Genomic DNA, 17,864 nt, shown 5'->3' with positions numbered 1-17,864 from the left:
ATATTTCTATATATTAAATGGACTTCACTTTTGGTAATCTTACTGTAGGTGTGGCTCATGACTAGCAGAGCTGAACTAACTGAAGCCAAATGGGACGGTACGTGGTAAAACTGAGGCTCAGGTAATAGAGTTGCTAACATTACTATGAATATCTTCACATGCTAATATACTGATTCCATATTCTGCTAGTCAATTAGATAATACAATAGTTTTTAAATTATAAATAATTTCAATGTCTTGCATGTAAATCTACATAAGATATCACATGCCATCAAACTCTTCCTCATAACCATCAGTCCCCTGCACTGAACCAATATAAGAAAGTTAAGTGTCTCTTGGTGTGTCTTCTACACATTTTGGCTGCAGGCAACAAGACCACTGTAGTTTCTAAGTAACTCATAAACACTAGCTATATCTTTGACATTTTAATTTTATATAATGTCCACAAGTTCACACACTAACACACATTTCAGTTGTCTTTTTGTACTCAAAGGTATTATTACTGCATTAACAAAAACTGAAGAAAAGAAATAAAGCCTTCTTTATCTTCACTGATAAAGTATAATAATCAGCTTTTTCCAAACAATATATTTATGTCACAACCTCCTTTGGTATCCAAATATGTTTACTGTATTAACAGAACCCAGAATTAAAGACATGTATAATATCTAGGTAGTCTGAGTATCCTTGAGTCAATACTGGAAAGGACAAGGTAATGTTGAGGGAAGAAAGTACATTTATATGTCCAATCAACCACTGAAAAGTTTTTATTATTAACTCATTAACATCGCAAAATAATTTCTGCTACACTGTTAAAATCTAGAATCTCCATTACTTTTATAGCATATGGTAAGTTGTACAGAAGCCTTTTGCTCTAAAAGTAATTTTGACAAATAAAATATAATGACTTTTAAGTGTATAATAAGGAAATAAAATAATTTAACTTGATCCTTTTCTCACTGTCTGTATCATTTTAGAAACATCAACATGTTCTCTTAATCATATTTGCAATGGAAAATATTACATGACATTAGCTAAACTACTATGAGAAGTCCTGGAATGTATCCAACATACTAATTTACAATAACATGTAAAGAGATTAGGGAATAAAGGAAAATAAAATACTAACTGCATTTAAGTGAACACTTCAAACCCATCTGTTATAACTACATAGCTAATGAAAGACATTTGGCATTGAAAGAAAACATATACTATCTATACAGGCTGGAATATATCTTTTTGAACCAATAAAAAGCATATATAAAATTGTAGAAAATGTCAATAAATTTCTACAGGAAACTTGTCTAACATCAGAACCCTCATACACCACGTCACAAATCAAAACAAATTATAAGCTAAGTAACAATTACAAAGCTAATTAACATTTCGTGAGAGGAAGGTAAGATAAAAAGCTCAACTAAACAACGACTCGATATTAAAAACTCCTAAATAATTTTTTAACCATTAAAAAGAAGAGAAGGAGAGGGAAAGATAAAAAGAAAAGTGTTAAATATCTTTTGACATTAGTCCAAAAACACATCCAAGAAACAACTCTCAATGAGAGTTCACAATGCCACCTGTAAGAAAGAGTCTGAGGAACTTCCAAAACTTGGAAGGCTCTCCCAAAATAAATCTATAATACAAAACAGAATCAACAAAATTTCAGAGATTAAGGTTAAAGATGAGTTATGAAACAGTAACAATAAGTTTCAGGATATTCCATAGCTTGTTCAATTAATTATCAAGTATTTATTCTGTATCAACTACTACAATTGGCTAAGTTCTATAACAAATATCAAATATTAATTTTCTACACACCAGGCTGTTTTTAACCTTTACCAAACTTTTCTTATTAGTCTGTTAGGATTCTCCCATAATGCAGTAATAACGAATGAAGACAGCAAGTAAGAGAAAAAATAAAATGGCATAGGAAACTATCAGGAAGGTCCAATGTCTGTTTAGAAAGAGTACTAGAAGGAGAGAAAATAGAAAGATTATAACGAGAGAAATTAGAAGAAAACTTATGAAAATATCTAATAATAAGAGGTAACATTTATTAAGCATAATTTCCATTTAATAGATGAGGAAACTGAAAGACAAAAGTCTTTTTTTCTGTTCTACTGATACCCGTTTCACTACAAAAACACCCACCCAAACAAAGAACACCAGCTTCAGATTAAAATGTCTTACACCTAGAAACATGGGCAAAGATAACAAGGATAAATGAAAAATTCTAGGAGCCCCACCAAAAATAAAAGGGGTCATTTACAAAGAAAGGAAAAACGGGAATTGCTTTTCATTGGCAACAGTAAATGTAAAAACAAAAATGAGCGGCTTCCAGGAAGATGGCGGAAGAATAAGACACGGAGATCACCTTCCTCCCCACAGATACACCAAAAATACATCAACACGTGGAACAACTCCTACAGAACACCTACTGAACGCTGGCAGAAGACCTCAGACCTCCCAAAAGGCAAGAAACCCCCAACGTACCTGGGTAGGGCAAAAGAAAAAAGGAAAAACAGACAAAGGATAGGGACGGGACCTGCACCAGTGGGAGGGAGCTGTGAAGGAGGAAAGGTTCCCACACACTAGAAGCCCCTTCACAGGCCGAGACTGCGGGTGGCAGAGGGGGAGAGCTTCGAAGCCGCGGAGGAGAGCGCAGCCACAGGGGTGTGGAGGGCAAAGCGGGGAGATTCCCGCACAGAGGATCAGGGCCAACCGGCACTCACCAGCCCGAGAGGCTTGTCTGCTCACCCGCCGGGGCGGCGGGGCTGGGAGCTGAGGCTCGGGCTTCGGTCGCAGCACAGGGACAGGACTGGGGTTGGCGGCGTGAACACAGCCTGCAGGGGGTTAGTGCGCCACGGCTGGTCGGGAGGGAGTCCGGGAAAAGGTCCAGACCTGCCGAAGAGGCAGGAAACTTTTTCTTACCTCTTTGTTTCCTGGTGCGCGAGGAGAGGGGATTAAGAACGCTGCTTAAGGGAGCTCCAGAGACGCACGCGAGTCGCGGCTAAAAGCGCGGACCCCAGAGACGGGCATGAGACGCTAAGGCTGCTGCTGCCGCCACCAAGAAGCCTGTGTGCGAGCACAGGTCACTCTCCACACCCTCCTTCCGGGGAGCATGTGCAGCCCGCCACTGCCAGGGTCACAGGATCCAGGGACAACTTCCCCGGGAGAACGCACGGCGCGCCTCAGGCTCGTGCAACGTCACGCCGGCCTCTGCCGCCGCAGGCCCGCCCCGCACGCTGTTCCCCTCCCTCCCCGTGGCCTGAGTGAGCCAGAGCTCACGAATCAGCGGCTCCTTTAACCCCGGCCGTCCTGTCTGAGCGAAGAACAAACGCCCTCTGGCCACCTACACGCAGAGGCGGGGCCAAATCCAAAGCTGAGCACCGGCAGCTGTGCGAACAAAGAAGAGAAAGAGAAATCGCTCCCAGCAGCCTCAGGAGCAGCGGATTAAAGCTCCACAATCAACTTGATATATCCTGCATCTGTGGAATACCTGAATAGACAACGAACCATCCCAAATTGAGGAGGTGGGCTTTGGGAGCAAGATTTATGATTTTTTCCCCCTTTTCCTCTTTTTGTGAGTGTGTATGTGTATGCTTCTGTGTGAGATTTTGTCTGTATAGCTTTCTTTCCACTATTTGTCCCAGGGTTCAATCTGGTTTTTTTTTTTTTTTTTTTAATAATTATTTTGTATTTTAATAACTTTATTTTATTTTATCTTTATTTTACTTTACCTTCTTTCTTTCTTTTTTCCTTTCTCCCTCCCTCCCTCCCTCCTTTCTTTGTTTCTTTCTTTCGTTCTTTTTCTTTATTTCTTTTACTAATTCTTTCTTTCTACTTTTTCTCCCTTTTATTCTGAGCCGTGTGGATGAAAGGCTCTTGGTGCTGCAGCCAGAAGTCAGTGCTGTGCCTCTGAGGTGGGAGAGCCAACTTCAGGACACTGGTCCACAAGAGACCTCCCAGCTCCACATAATATCAAATGGTAAAAATCTCCCAGAGATCTCCATCTCAACACCAGCACCCAGCTTCACTCAACGACCAGCAAGCTACAGTGCTGGTCATCCTATGCCAAACAACTAGCAAGACAGGAACACAACCCCACCCATTAGGAGAGAGGCTGCCCAAAATCATAACAAGTCCACAGACACCCCAAAACACACCACCAGACATGGACCTGCCCACCAGAAAGACAAGATCCAGCCTCATCCACTAGAACACAGGCACTAGTCCCCTCCACCAAGAAGCCTACACAACCCAATGAACCAACCTTAGCCACTGGGGACAGACACCAAAAACAACGGAAACTACGAACCTGCAGCCTGCAAAAAGGAGACCCCAAACACAGTAAGATAAGCAAAATGAGAAGACAGAAAAACACACAAGAGATGAAGGAGCAAAATAAAAACCCACCAGACCGAACAAATGAAGAGGAAATAGGCAGTCTACCTGAAAAACAATTCAGAATGATAGTAAAGATGATCCAAAATCTTGGAAATAGAGTAGACAAAATGCAAGAGACATTTAACAAGGACCTAGAAGAACTAAAGATGAAACAAACAACGATGAACAACACAATAAATGAAATTAAAAATACTCTAGATGGGATCAATAGCAGAATAACTGAGGCAGAAGAACAGATGTTACCTGGAAGATAAAATAATGGAAATAACTACTGCAGAACAGAATAAAGAAAAAAGAATGAAAAGAACTGAGGACAGTCTCAGGGACCTCTGGGACAACATTAAACGCACCAACATTCGAATTATAAGGGTCCCAGAAGAAGAAGACAAAAAGAAAGGGACTGAGAAAATATTTGAAGAGATTGTAGTTGGAAACTTCCCTAATACGGGAAAGGAAATAGTTAATCAAGTCCAGGAAACACAGAGAGTCCCATACAGGATAAATCCAAGGAGAAATACGCCAAGACACATATTAATCAAACTGTCAAAAATTAAATACACAGAAAACATATTAAAAGCAGCAAGGGAAAAATAACACACAAGGGAATCCCCATAAGGTTAACAGCTGATCTTTCAGCAGAAACTCTGCAAGCCAGAAGGGACTGGCAGGACATATTTAAAGTGATGAAGGAGAAAAACCTGTAACCAAGATTACTCTAGCCAGCAAGGATCTCATTCAGATTTGATGAAGAAATTAAAAGGTTTACCAAGGAGCAAAAGCTAAGAGAGTTCTGCACCACCAAACCAGCTTTACAACAACTGCTAAAGGAACTTCTCTAGGCAAGAAACACAAGAGAAGAAAAAGACCTACAATACCAAACCCAAAACAATTAAGAAAATGGGAATAGGAACATACATATCGATAATTACCTTAAATGTAAATGGACTAAATGCTCCCACCAAAAGACACAGATTGGCCAAATGGATACAAAAACAAGACCCATATATTTGCTATCTACAAGAGACCCACTTCAGACCTAGAGACACATACAGACTGAAAGTAAGGTGATGGAAAGAGCTATTTCATGCAAATGGAAACCAAAGAAAGCTGGAGTAGCAATTCTCGTATCAGACAAAATAGACTTTAAAATAAAGACTATTACAAGAGACAAAGAAGGACACTACATAATGATCAAGGGATCGATCCAAGAAGAAGATATAACAATTGTAAATATTTATGCACCCAACATAGGAGCACCTCAATACATAAGGCAAATACTAACAGCCATAAAAGGGGAAATCGACAGTAACACACACAATCATAGTAGGGGACTTTAACACCCCACTTTCACCAATGGACAGATCATCCAAAATGAAAATAAATAAGGAAACACAAGCTTTAAATGAGACATTAAACAAGATGGACTTAATTTATATGTATAGGACATTCCATCCAAAAACAACAGAATACACATTTTTCTCAAGTGCTCATGGAACATTCTCCAGGATAGATCCTATCTTGGGTCACAAATCAAGCCTTGGTAAATTTAAATGAATTGAAATTGTATCAAGTATCTTTTCTGACCACAATGCTATGAGACTAGATATCAATTACAGGAAAAGATCTGTAAAAAATACAAACACATGGAGGCTAAACAATACACTACTTAATAATGAAGTGATCACTGAAGAAACCAAAAAATACCTAGAAACAAATGACAATGGAGACACGACGACCCAAAACCTATGGGATGCAGCAAAAGCAGTTCTAAGAGGGAAGTTTATAGCAATACAAGCCTACCTTAAGAAACAGGAAACATCTCGAATAAACAACCTAACCTTGCACCTAAAGCAATTAGAGAAGGAAGAAAAAAAACACCCAAGTTAGCAGAAAGAAAGAAATCATAAAGATCAGATCAGAAATAAATGAAAAAGAAATGAAGGAAACGATAGCAAAGATCAATAAAACTAAAAGCTGATTCTTTGAGAAGATAAACAAAATTGATAAACCATTGGCCAGACTCATCAAGAAAAAAAGGGAGAAGACTCAAATCAATAGAATTAGAAATGAAAAAGGAGAAGTAACAACTGACACTGCAGAAATACAAAGGATCATGAGAGATTACTACAAGCAACTCTATGCCAATAAAATGGACAACCTGGAAGAAATGGACAAATTCTTAGAAATGCACAACCTGCCAAGACTGAATCAGGAAGAAATAGAAAATATGAACAGACCAATCACAAGCACTGAAATTGAAACTCTGATTAAAAATCTTCCAACAAACAAAAGCCCAGGAGGAGATGGCTTCACAGGCGAATTCTATCAAACATTTAGAGAAAAGCTAACACCTATCCTTCTCAAACTCTTCCAAAATATAGCAGAGGGAGGAACACTCCCAAACTCATTCTATGAGGCCACCATCACCCTGATACCAAAACCAGACAAAGATGTCACAAAGAAAGAAAACTACAGGCCAATATCACTGATGAACATAGATGCAAAAATCCTCAACAAAATACTGGCAAACAGAATCCAACAGCAAATTAAATGGATTATACACCATGATCAAGTGGGGTTTCTTCCAGGAATGCAAGGATTCTTCAATATACGCAAATCAATCAACGTGATACACCATATTAACAAATTGAAGGAGAAAAACAATATGATCATCTCAATAGATGCAGAGAAAGCTTTCGACAAAATTCAACACCCATTTATGATAAAAACCCTGCAGAAAGTAGGCATAGAGGGAACTTTCCTCAACATAATAAAGGCCATATATGACAAAGCCACAGCCAACATTGTCCTCAATGGTGAAAAACTGAAAGCATTTCCAGTAAGATCAGGAAGTAGACAAGGTTGCCCACTCTCACCACTGTTATTCAACATAGTTTTGGAAATTTTAGCCACAGCAATCAGAGAAGAAAAGGAAATAAAAGGAATCCAAATCGGAAAAGAAGAAGTAAAGCTGTCACTGTTTGCAGATGACATGATACTATACATAGAGAATCCTAAAGATGCTACCAGAAAACTACTAGAGCTAATCAATGAATTTGGTAAAGTAGCAGGATACAAAATTAATGCACAGAAATCTCTGGCATTCCTATACACTAATGATGAAAAATGTGAAAGTGAAATCAAGAAAACACTCCCATTTTCCATTGCAACAAAAAGAATAAAATATCTAGGAATAAACCTACCTAAAGAGACAAAAGACCTGTATGCAGAAAATTATAAGACACTGATGAAAGAAATTAAAGATGATACAAATAGATGGAGAGATATACCATGTTCTTGGATTGGAAGAATCAACATTGTGAAAATGACTCTACTACCCAAAGCAATCTACAGATTCAATGCAATCCCTATCAAACTACCACTGGCATTTTTCACAGAAGTAGAACAAAAAATTTCACAATTTGTATGGAAACACAAAAGACCCCGAATAGCCAAAGCAATCTTGAGAACGAAACACGGAGCTGGAGGAATCAGGCTCCCTGACTTCAGACTATACTACAAAGCTACAGTAATCAAGACAGCATGGTACTGGCACAAAAAGAGAAAGGTAGATCAATGGAACAGGATAGAAAGCACAGGGATGAACCGACGCACATATGGTCACCTTATCTTTGATAAAGGAGGCAGGAATGTACAGTGGAGAAAGGACAGCCTCTTCAATAAGTGGTGCTGGTAAAACTGGACAGGTACATATAAAAGTATGAGATTAGATCGCTCCCTAACACCATACACAAAAATAAGCTCAAAATGGATTACGGATGTAAATGTTAAGGCCAGAAACTATCAAACTCTTAGAGGAAAACATAGGCAGAACACTCTATGACATAAATCACAGCAAGATCCTTTTTGACCCACCTCCTAGAGAAAGGGAAATAAAAACAAAAATAAATGGGACCTAATGAAACTTCAAAGCTTTTGCACAGCAAAGGAAACCATAAACAAGACCAAAGGACAACCCTCAGGGCTTCCCTGGTGGCGCAGTGGTTGAGAGTCCGCCTGCCGATGCAGGGGACACGGGTTCGTGCCCCGGTCCGTGAAGATCCCACATGCCGCGGAGCGGCTGGGCCTGTGAGCCATGGCCGCTGAGCCTGCGCATCCAGAGCCTGTGCTCCAAAACGGGAGAGGCCACAACAGTGAGAGGCCCGCGTACCAAAAAAAAAAAAAAGACAACCCTCAGAATGGGAGAAAATATTTGCAAATGAAGCAACTGACAAAGGATTTATCTCCAAAATTTATAAGCAGCTCATGCAGCTCAATAACAAAAAAACAAACAACCCAATCCAAAAATGGGCAGAAGACCTAAATAGACATTTCTCCAAAGAAGATATGCAGACTGCCAACAAACACATGAAAAAATGCTCAGCATCATTAAACATTAGAGAAATGCAAATCAAAACTACAATGAGATATCATCTCACACCAGTCAGAATGGCCATCATCAAAAAATCTAGAAACAATAAATGCTGGAGAGGGTGTGGAGAAAAGGGAACACTCTTGCAGTGTTGGTGGGAATGTAAATTGATACAGCCACTGTGGAGAACAGTATGGAGGTTCCTTAAAAAACTACAAATAGAAGTACCATATGACCCAGCAATCCCACTACTGGGCATATACCCTAAGAAAACCATAATTCAAAAAGAGTCATGTACCAAAATGTTCATTGCAGCTGTATTTACAATAGGCCGGAGATGAAAACAACCTAAGTGTCCATCATCAGATGAATGGATGAAGATGTGGCACATATATACAATGGAATATTATTCAGCCATAAAAAGAAACGACATTTGTAATGAGGTGGATAGACCTAGAGTCTGTCATACAGAGTGAAGTAAGTCAGAAAGAGAAAAACAAATACCATATGCTAACACATATATATGGAATTTAAGGGGAAAAAAATGTCATGAAGAACCTAGGGGTAAGACAGGAATAAAGACACAGACCTGCTAGAGAATGGACTTGAGGATATGGGGAGGGGGAAGGGTAAGCTGTGACAAAGCGAGAGAGAGGCATGGACATATATACACTACCAAATGTAAAATAGATAGCAGCCACATAGCACAGGGAGATATGCTCGGTGCTTTGCGACCACCTGGAGGGGTGGGATATGCAGGGTGGGAGGGAGGGAGATGCAAGAGGGAAGAGATATGGGAACATATGTATATGTATAACTGATTCACTTTGTTATAAAGCAGAAACTAACACACCATTGTAAAGCAATTAAACTCCAATAAAGATGTTAAAAAAAAAAAAAAAAGAGCAATATCTTCCAAGGTCTACAAAAAAATTCTTTGAGGGCTTCCCTGGTGGCACAGTGGTTGAGAGTCTGCCTGCCGATGCATGGGACACGGGTTTGTGCCCCGGTCTGGGAAGATCCCACATGCCGCGAAGCGGCTGGGCCCGTGAGCCATGGCCGCTGAGCCTGCGCGTCCGGAGCCTGTGCTCTGCAACAGGAGAGGCCACAACAGTGAGAGGCCACATACCGCAAAAAAAAAAAAAAAAACTTTCAAAATATATTTTATGCACACACACACTTTAGATGTAAATACACACAAACCTTTTATTTATGTACGTGAATACATATACACACGTGTATGTATATATATATATACACACATATGTGCACGAGGCACAGTAGCACAGGATATTCACAAATAATGATCTGGGGGGAAAGAACAGACAAATGCTATCAAAAAGAAAGCAGGTAGGACTTCCCTAGTTGTCCAGTGGTTAAGACTCCATGCTCCCAATGCAGGGGGCCCGGGTTCAATCCCTGGTCAGGGAACTACATCCCACATGCTTCAACTAAGAGCCCACATGCTGCAGTGAAGATCCCATGTGCTATAACTAAGAGCCGGAGCAGCCAAATAAATAAATATTTAAAAAAAAAAAAAGAAAGAGAGAGAGAGAAAGAGAGAGGAAGGAAGGAAGGGAGGGAGGGAGGGAGGGAGGGGAAGAAAGAGAGAGAGAAAGAAAGCAGGTACAGCAATATTGATCATAAAAATAGGGTCCAAACCAAGAAGCAGTGAACAGGGCAAAGGTAACTTCACATTAAAATGAGTCTAACATTACAGTGAAAATTCCAAAAGAAGAAACAGTCATTAATGTTCACATGTCTAATCAATCTTCTTGACATATAAAAGTAAAGCTGACTTCAAGTTAAACAAACAAACTTTTTAATGCTACAGTAAAAACTTAACATATGCTTAAAAAGACAAAAAAAAAGTAAAGCCGAACAGAAATACATAGACTGGACTTAACACAGCTCTCAGAAATCAAGATATTTATTCATGATGGTCAAGTTTGATTCAAACTTACACATAAACAGATCTCCAGATTCCCAGAACAGAAAATATACATTCTATTCAAATGTACACAAAATTCTTTTTAACTCACAATATCTATGGGCATAAGAAAGTCTTACAGATTCAAAAACTCAGGTATTTCCTAGGCCATATTTAAAAAGGCAGATATTTCCTATACTTAACACATTAATAATTATAAATTCACAATATAAGGATATACTCCCTTCAATCTATCCACTAGAAAAACTGAAAACTCCCTTCAATCTAGCAGATTTCTTTAAATCAAAATGAAAAAATATGTATTATTTTTGAAGTGATTAAATAAGAAACATGTCAAAATCTCTGAGATATGGCAAATTTAGTTCAGAAGAAAAAAAATACAGCTTGAAAAATACAAGATTCAGGGGAATTCCCTGGCAGCCTAGTGGTTATTTAGGACTCCAAATCTTTGAGATATGGCAAATTTAGTTCAGAAGAAAAAAATACAGCTTGAGAAATGCAAGACTCAGGGGAATTCCCTGGCGGTCCAGTGGTTAGGACTCCACACTTCCCCTGCAGTGGGCATGGTTTGATCCTGGTCGGGGAACTAAGACCCCACATGCTGCGTGCAGCAGCCAAAACAGGCAAATCTCAAGACCAAAGAATAAAAGTAAGTAAAACTAGATGTAAAAACTAAGCCAGTAAGAATCAACTTATAATGCATGAGATCAGCCATCTAAGGAAGAAAACACCCTAATATTGTGTGTAGGAAGATATTATTAATGACATTCGGGTGTTTAAGTCTCTATCAAAACAATCAGTGTTTGCTTTAGAAAGATATGCTAAAATAGTACTGAGTAAAATGAAAAGCAACCTATCAAACCGCTTTGTATAATGAATTGGCCTGAAGTAATGAATATCGTGATGAGTGATCTGTTGTTTGGGTCCAGTTAATTATTTCTACTTTGTACTCTAATAAACATACATTTCTGATCAAAACCTCTACTTAGCAAAAAAATACAAACATCCATTAAATAACATTACAAAATCAAAATGGACTTTGCTATGAATGAAATTTTTCCTTTCTGACCCACCCTCCTCACTGCTGCCGCAGTAAGCTTTCTAAGGGACCCCTGATACCTCTGGACCAGGTCCAAACTCCTCTCAACATGGCATCTGTGGTAGGCAGACTCCTAAAACGCCTGACCCTAGCCCCCCCAAGATGCCCCACCCTAACCCAGACACTGTGAATATGATGAAATACCATGCCAGAGATTATGCCATAAAGCATGGCAAAGAGATTCTGCAGATGGGATTAAGGCTCCTAATCAACTGACTTTGAATTAATCAAGGGGGACGGGGCTTATTCTAATCTAATCATACAGTTCCTTGAAAACAAAGATTTTTTCTCCAACTGGGTAGCAGAAGGGAAGTCAGAGAAATTCAAAGCAAGTGAAGGATTCAGGACCACACTGCTGTCTCTGAAGATAAAAGAAGCCACATACAAAGACCAGGGAGTGGCCTCTAGGAGCTGACAGCAACCCCAGGCCAAATGGCCAATAAAGAAATGGCGGCCTTGGTCCTACAACTGCACGGAACTGAATTCTGCCCTTACTTCTAAGCCAAGTAAGCTTAGAAGAAGATTCTTCGCCAGAGCCTCTGGATAAACACCCAGCCTGGCAGATATCTTAATTTGAACCCTGTGAAACCCTAAACAAAACACCGGTTGAGCCTGGCCAAACTTCTCATCTACAAATGGGTGCTATTTTAAGCCATTAAATTTATGGTAATTTTTTATACAGCAACAACTAACGGAGCATTTCAAGGCCCGCCATGATTTGATCTCTGCCAAATCACTGATATTTCTAAGAAATTTTTTTTACATTATAAAACGCCTTCCTTACTCATCACTATGAAGTAAATAGGGTAAATGTATTACACTCCATCTTGGACATGAAGAAGCGAAACCTCAGAGACACTATCCTACAGCAAGCACTCCTGAGCCAAGAGGTGTGCCCTCTACTCACTGCGTCAAGGCAACAGTAAACTCTCTAGTTGATAGAAACGTACACAAATCAGAAGCCCCCAACTGATAGCCTCCTAACAGCTTTAACCGTAAGTAAAAACATGAATAAATGATGACTACGTAAAACTCCTAGACTTTTATATGGTAAACACACACACACATCTTAGAGAAAATCAAATGACAAAAAAAAATTTTTTAATAACCTGGAATTTGAATTACAAATTTCTAGTACGCTGGATATATAAAAATAAAACATAAAAGTGAAAACAACTTAAAAAGAGACAGTGACACTTTATCGACACCAATAATTTAGGGAAGTCAGAAAGTTGGCCAATAAAATATACTTAACATGCAGGATGCAGTGAGCAACTAGGCCAAGTAGTTAACAAAAATTACCTTATTTAAGTCTAACAACCACCATTTTAGGTAGGTACCATAACTTCTGATTTTTATAAATGAAGCACAGAGTTTAAATTCCTTGCCCACACTCACAATGCCACAAAGAGGAACTGAATTTGAGCGGTTCATAATCAGTTAGAAATGGGTAATTAATGCAAATTCCACTAACTGAACACAAGAACATAATGAATACTTTGTCTCATTTACATAATCACTCTCACTTAGGTTATAAGAAAAGAAGGTAGCCATTTTTGAATTAGAATTCCATAAAATGTTAGTCCTCAGTGCCTACCAAAAGAAATATACTGGAACATTCACAAAATACAAGTCATAACAGTCCCAGACTGAAAAACCCCCAAATGCCCAATAAAAGTGGATAAATTATGGTACTTTCACAACAGAATACGACACAACAATGAGAATAAATGAACAATTACAAGCAATAATTTCAATGAATCTCACAAGTATGATGGTGTACGAAAAAAGACAGAAAACAGTATTTATTGTATGAGTCATATAAAGAACAAAACTAGGCAAGACTCATCTATGGTGTTAGTAGTGATAACAGAGCTTGCCTTGGGGAGTTGCAAGCAGTAATGCAAAGGAGGCATGAAAGGAATTTCTGTGTTTTCCACCTGTCTCACAAGGAGAAGCAACAGAGCAGACTTCCATTACTCTCCACTGACAAGTAAGAGCTATGGGAAAAAATTATTTTCATAGAAGTACTATCAGTAAAAATATTAATACCATCAACTAAAATGCTTGCAGCAGCTGAATATGTTATCAAAATAGTATTTACCTAACCATGGCAAATCACTCAAAGTATCTTCAATACTACTAGAAGGCTCAAAAGATGATGGCAGAAAGCAATGAAAATATTAAATCTCATTATTGATCTACTAGCTTTTAATGTTTAATACTAGTATAGTTATTCTGGAGTACTTTTAAATTGATGCACAAAATAAACAACTTTTCTTTCTCTTTTAATAACTTTTTTAGTTAGAGGAAATATTAATTAAAAGGTACAATTATAGATTGAGTGGGGAATAAAAAAATTTTTAAATATGTTGAACAGCTACTGGATTAAATTTTAAAATATCAATATGAATTCATGTTTTTGAAAAAATATATCTTTGTGTGTATGTGGTTTATTTTTGACCAAGAGTCAAGATAATTCAAGGGAATAACAGTCTTTTAGAATGATGCTGGAACAAATGAATATCCACACTGAAAATGAAGAACCCTGAACCTTACCTCATCTTCTCATTATCATACATGCAGTTTAACTATAAAAGGAATAAATAATCTAAAGGTAACGTTGGAATATGCAGGACAACTTGAATATTTTTTACATAAGGCATAATGAACAAAATCTATAAAAGAAAAAATTTACAAAGTGACAAACTTCATCAAAATTAACCCCCCTACTCTTTCAAAAAACATTAAAAAAGAAAACAAGTCATAGACTAGACAAAAATATTTGCAAAATACACCTCTAATAAATGACTTCTATGGCAAGTATATAAAGAACTCGAAAGCAAGGAAAAGACAAATCAACAGGAGAAAGAGGGACTTTGGGGCAAAAGCTTTGAACAGACAATTCACTAAAGATGTGTTCAATTTCATTACTCATCCAGAAATGCAAAATCAAACCCACAACGAAATATCACTAAACACCAACCGGAATGGCTGAAATAGAGAAACACTGACAATATTCAGTGATGGCAACAACGCAGAACATCGTGTCCACAAATGTTCAAGCAGCTTTATAAATACTGGCCCCCAAACGGGAAGAAATCTCAAAACCATTATGCTAAGTACAAAAGCCAGACAGAAAAGACTGCTGTACGATTCCATTTGCATACCAGTCTAGAGAAGGCAAAAAAAGGCAAAAAACAACCAAAGTAGGGAGAGGAACAGATCTAGTGGTGATTGCCGGGAGCCCGAGTGGTGGGAGGGGACGACCTGCACCGGCCATGAGGGAGCTTGCAGTGAAGGAAAGGGTCTGCATCTCGACTATGATGATAGTTACACACATGACTGTACACATCTCTCAAAATATGTTTTCCTGTACCCTTGGAAGGGGTGAATTATATTGTGTACAAGATATACCTTAATAAAAGAATGACTCTCACACAGGGGAAATAATAATTTTTTTTAATTTATTTATTGGGTAATGGCAGGCCAGTATCAGAAATGCTCTCTTGGAAATAAAATTTCTAAAATCTCAATAAAATATAAAACCTAACTAATTGAAGTCACTTGTGAACAACCAAGCCTGGAATGGCAGGACATCTGACTCTTGACAGAGAAGAACATCACTGGCTAAGGTCTGTGTTTAAAAAGATTTCTGCTAAGGCCTCCTAGTGTGCACAGAAAGGGATGGGTGGTACTAGGCCTCACACAGAGAGCATCAGTCTTACTGGTGTGAGAAGACAGGTAAAGTTCAACAATGATCGAAAGGATGGAACCAGAGGGGAAACCTTGAAGGGCAGAAGCCACAGAAAAGAGAGCCCCCCACACTGAATAAACTCTCAAATCGTTGTTACACCCCTGAAATGTATATTCACAGAGGGACTCTAAAGCAGCTCAGGGAAAACAACAGCTGACCTGTTTGCTGAAGGAACTGAGTAGAGATTTCTGATGTCACTGACTGCTGGGATGATATAGTTTGGAATGTAAGGCCAGCAATAATATAAGTCTCCCAGAAAAAAAACCCGATACTGACAAAATAACATAACAGAATCCGGTATTAACCTATCATCTAAAATGTTCAGTATACAATAAAAATTCCTAGACATATGGGGAAAGAAAAGAAAAAACACAGGAAAATGGGGCCCACAATGAAGAAAAAAAAAATATTCAATAGAAAATGACAAGATAAACAAAGACTTTAGAGCAGCTATCGGAAATATGTTCCACAACATACAGGAAAAGCTGGTCAAGAGCAGGAGGAGAGTAACAGAAAAGACATGAAAATTACAAAGTGAAACCCAATGGACATTCTATACCTAGGAGTTACAGCAATTCAAATAAAAATTTCAGTGGATGCGCTTGAGATTGGAAACAACAGAAGAAATGGTCAGTGACCTTGAAAATAAACTGTTCATCCATTCTGAGGAACAGAAAACAAAACCACTGAAAAATCAACAAAGCATCAGTAACCTATGACAGTATTTGAGAATATCAAATGCACGAACATGCATGTAATTGGAGTTGCAGAGCAAGAGGAGAGAGAAAATGTGACAAAAAAAGTATACAAAACAAAGGTCAAACTTTTCACAAATTTGGTGAAAAAAATCAACTTACAATTCTAAGAAGCTCAGCAAACCCCAAACAAGAAGAATACAAAGAAAATCACACCTAGGCACATCATACTCAGGCTGCTGAAAAGCAAAGTCCTGAGAGCACCCAGAGAATATCAAAACATTATATACACAGGAATAACGATACTACTAACACCTGACTTCTCATCAAAAACAATGGAAGACAGGACACAGTGAAAGAACATCTTTTCAATGCTGAAAAGAAGAAAAGCACATCAACCCAGAACTATATATTCAGAAACAAAACAAAACCTTCGGGGCTTCCCTGGTGGCACAGTGGTTAAGAATCTGCCTGCCAACGCAAGGGACACAGGTTCGAGCCCTGGCCCAGGAAGATCCCACATGCCGCGGAGCAACTAAGCCCGTGCACCACAACGACTGAGCCTGCGCTCAAGAGCCTGCAAGCCACAGCTACTGAGCCAACATGCTACAACTACTGAAGCCCGCACGCCTAGAGCCCATGCTCCACAATAAGAGAAGCCCCCACAATGAGAAGCCCGCGCACCACAACGAAGAGTAGCCCCCGCTCAGCGCAACTAGAGAAAGCCCCCGTGCAGCAACGAAGACTCAACGCAGCCAAAGATAAAAACAAACAAATAAATTTATAAAAAACAAAAAACCACAAAACCTTCAAAAATGAATGCAGACTTTTTCCACTTCCAGACAAAATGGAGGAGATTCACTTTTCTCTATATTTTACACTAAGTACAGCTAAAAACCTTGGACATGACACATAAGACAAACACCAGAAGACACTAAAAGGTAAAGAGAAGGTGCCAGACAAACTAGAGCCCAGGTGCTGAAGAATGAAACAGCATAAACGCCCTAGGTTTGATTCATTCACAAGAACAGGTGCTAAAGGAACCAGAAACACAAAACAAGCCCAAGAAATACCCACTGTCTCTAACCAAAAGAACGGAAAAGTAGCAGGCTGGCAAGACAGAAAACTATTAGGTGATGATCAACCTCTGGGAGCCAAACACCAGAGAAGAAGCCCAAGTCCTACGCCCATCAGCAAAGGCCAAAGGGAAAACCCAGACATCCCCTCCGCTCCGCGCCCCTCCCAGACAGTGAGGTATCACAGAGGGTGTGCAGACCCACTCGATAGGAACAAGACCTCCTCCCTCCATAGTACCAGTGGAGAAAATGCTGAGGGCCCGGAATTCAACACCCACGCAATGATGACAAGGTGTCCTCACCCCTAACCCTCCCCACTGGGGTGGTGGCAGGGAATGCCCACTGGAGAATCAGAACTTAACTACTGTCCAGAGGTAGCATGCCCACCCATATACCTCAGTGACACTGGGACCACGTGAAGAGCAGGAACTTTCTGAGCCAGGGTGACATCAGCAAAGCATAAAGCAGGGTCTGCATTTCACTCCTGCCCAGTGTTCACTAGAGGAT

At 39.1% G+C, this 17,864-nt stretch overlaps 1 protein-coding gene across 1 annotated transcript in view; it reads right to left on the bottom strand.

The window, feature by feature from the left end:
• Positions 1-17,864, bottom strand: part of KMT2C (lysine methyltransferase 2C) — a 294,073-nt gene that overhangs the window by 134,470 nt on the left and 141,739 nt on the right.

The sequence above is a fragment of the Phocoena sinus genome, chromosome 9, assembly GCF_008692025.1.
Source record: "Phocoena sinus isolate mPhoSin1 chromosome 9, mPhoSin1.pri, whole genome shotgun sequence".
NCBI lineage: Eukaryota > Metazoa > Chordata > Mammalia > Artiodactyla > Phocoenidae > Phocoena > Phocoena sinus.
The sequence above is the reverse complement of the archived record's forward strand: the minus strand, read 5'-3'. Positions and strand labels throughout refer to the sequence as shown.